Raw genomic sequence first — 3,622 nt, 5'->3', positions numbered from 1 at the left:
TATATATATATATATTTATATATATATATATGCAGGTATATATATGTATATGCGTGCATGTATGTTTTTGTCTATAAGCATGTGTGTGACTACCATATAAAATCATACATAGAAAAATGTACGAGAATGTCTGTATGTGTGCATGTGTGCATGTGTGCGTGCGTGCGTGTGTGTGTGCGTCTATGTGCGTATGTGCATGCGTTTGTACATCTGTGTGTTTGTGTGTGTGTGTGTTTGTGCGTGTGGCTTGAAGGTGAATGGAAACACACGAAAATTCAAAAGGAACGTTTGTAGAGGCAAATAAGAAAATGTAAATCTCTTGGTAGAAGCGTCATTTTGTGCAAAAGCAAACGACAAACAGAAGAAGGAGAGATATGTGTGAATCGTTGTTGGAAGTAGACACACTTGGGAAAAGTCATTTTGAGTTCATTCAGGGTCAAATTTCGTGGAAACGGCAACGAATCTAATTCTTGCGGTTGAATCTTGAGTAATTTTTATCCAGTGATTTACTTTGAAAACACAAATATGAACTTGAAGCTATGTCAAAATGTTAACGCAATTTTTTGATTTTCCGTTGTTTTATTAGATTTTATTTTATTTTATTTTATTTTATTTACGTCCAACATTTTTTTAGCATATCTGATACATATACGTACACACGTATAGCAATCGAATGAGATTATGTATATGGATACAAATGTGTGTACAGCCTTTATAAGCACACACAGACACGCGCGCGTAATTGTATAATTGTATACATAAATGTATACATATATTCAGAGAGAGAGAGAGAGAGAGAGAGAGCGAAAGAGATATATTACACACATATGCAGAAATGTGTGTGTATATGTGTGTGAGTGTGCACTCGCGTGTATGCTTGTATGTATATAAATGCACATTTTGTAACATGCGACCGAGTCTATTCATATAAATACATATATTTCAGTGTTTCTGTCTATCTATCTATCTATCTATCTATCGATATCTCCTTTAAGTGTTTATCTATGTGGCCTCCATGTTCCCACACACATGCATGCAGGCTGGTGTTATGTTTCGTGACGTGTTTGGTCAGGTGGTCGATCAAGTTGTCGATAGTTTTGTCAATGGCAGGTATCTGAGATAGATGATGTGTTTGTGCATGCATCTGGTCACGTAACTGGCTATAATAGGAACGGATGTACTTTTCGACACATTTACGGAATTCCTATCTTTTGTTTTTTGAAAAGTAATGCAAAGTGTATCGATGGGACAGCATTCGCTGGCTTTAGATCTATTTTTAAACTTACTTTCTGTCATCCCTATATAATTGTTTGCTAATGGAGAATACATCGATGAAAGGCGTTTCTTTCAATGCAATTAGCTTTCATGCGGCATGCGTTTATATTGCAGCAGTTGTATGTCGGTTTTTACACTTGTTGGCATTACCGTTGAATGCCCGCAATACGGCTTTTTGTAATGTTGGACAGCTAAAGCTAATGTTGACGTTGTTCTCGTTGAATAGCTGGAGGAATCTCTACCCGATCGAGCAGCGTTTATGGGTGCGCTTCCAGAAAGTTTTTACCACACATTTCGTTTATTACATTGCTGTTGTATGAAATACTGTGATAACATTCCTTTCCTTTGAATAATTAAACCGACGTGATGCTCAGAGACAGTGATTAAAACATAACAACACCTAAAGGAAAGTAACTCACACCAGAACAAACTCTTCGGCGAAATGATTCAAGAAAACCTCAACGTGGTCATTCGAACTGATAGAAATAGCATCCTCATGTACCTCAAATCACACACTATTGTCTTTAGATGCAAAAAAGAAACATTGGATAATACAGTAATTGATACAGATAGAATGATAGAATGGTAGAATGATAGAATGATAGATGATGGCGGTTGTATACCTCAAATAATAAGTATATTTGATTAGATTGAACAGCGTAAAATGCTGTGTATCGTCTCAGAAGGCTAAAGTATCTGTCGTAAACGGGTGAGTCTTCTTACATCGGGGTCACCACTTTTAGAGTGTCGGGTGTGTATAAGAAGATGAAGACTGTTTAACATAGCAAATAAAATTTATTTAGAAAAGACGGTACAAACACAGCTTTTACATGATGTAAGAAATCAGATATCCACGCGTCTTGGATATGCGTGCGTGTGTGAACTGTTTTACTGGATTGCTTTATACTTGTTCAATTCTTGCCCTTACAAACATATTCAGTGTGCTTGCATGTATGATATATATATATATATATATATATGCACATACTTACATACATACATATATACGCACATTACACATATAAAATACCGTATAAGTGCATATGTGTGTTTGTAGGAGAGTGTGATGGATGGGTGTGTATTCATTGAAAGGTTCATGAATTGTGTCCACTTCAAAGAAAAATGCGGGCCTTATTGTCTACATTCTTGCCAAGTAATCCACTACGCACCCCTCCAACAAACACACGCACATTTCATAGAATAAAGCGAGAGAGAGAGAGAGAGAGAGAGAGGGAGGGAGAGAGAGAGAAATAGGTGCGCCAGTGTCTGTATGTATTTTGTGTGTGTGAGTGCGTGCGTGCGTGATTTCTAGATTACTTGGCAAAAACGTAGACAATAAGACACGCATTATTTATTTTTTTTGTTTTTTAAGTGGATGCAGTTGAAGAACATTCCAGCTGAACACCTTATTTAGGCTTTTCAGTCTTTTCATGTGCTTTTAGAGTGTGATCAAATAAGGAAATGTATTAATGTATTTGCAGTATATGAGGCTTACTGTCTCTATTAGAAATCGATATATATTTGCTGTATGTAAGTTAGGTCTCTTTACATCTTTCGAGATCGATATTGCCTTTTATCTTTGAAGGGATGATAAAATAAGTATCTGACAAGAGGTGGGTTCGATATTATCGAATACTTAGGTCTACTCGTTAAATGTATAAGTTGTGAGTTGAAACCGAAAATAACAAGACACGGAAATGACGTCAAGATGGGCCGGTCCCAGAAATGTTTATCATCCACCCGTATCGATGAAACGAATTACAAGTTATGTATTGTATCGATTTAATAGGTCAACCTCTCCACACCAAATAGTGTTCGACTTCAATAACATATTCATAAGTTTGTTCCCTGTTAAAAGCAATGCATTGCGTCCTTGAGCGAGGTAATTCATTTCACATTGTTCCTGTCTACTCAGTTAAAAATGAAAACCAGCCAACTAACTGCCAGTGTAGCCCTCTCTCCTACCGGCTGTCATTGTCACGATCATTCGCTCGATCGAGCGGAGAATGTTTGACAAGGAACTTATGGCAATTCAGGATTATGTAGGCAGTTAAAACGCCTTGTGAAAGCGTGGTACAAGCACACAAACTAATAGAACTAAATCTATATGATATGGTACAAACTCACTTCAGATACGACCAACTACTGCATTATTAACCCTCTTGAACACACACGCGCGCGCGCACAAGCACACACACATATATACATATACACATATATATATATACATACATACGTATGTATACTTACATATGTATATATTCATCTTCATATATTTATATAGATAACTATTACGTTACATATCAAAATATATATATTTTATATATATATATATATATATATATAT

Source organism: Octopus bimaculoides, chromosome 12 (assembly GCF_001194135.2).
Source record: "Octopus bimaculoides isolate UCB-OBI-ISO-001 chromosome 12, ASM119413v2, whole genome shotgun sequence".
Lineage (NCBI taxonomy): Eukaryota > Metazoa > Mollusca > Cephalopoda > Octopoda > Octopodidae > Octopus > Octopus bimaculoides.
The sequence above is the reverse complement of the archived record's forward strand: the minus strand, read 5'-3'. Positions refer to the sequence as shown.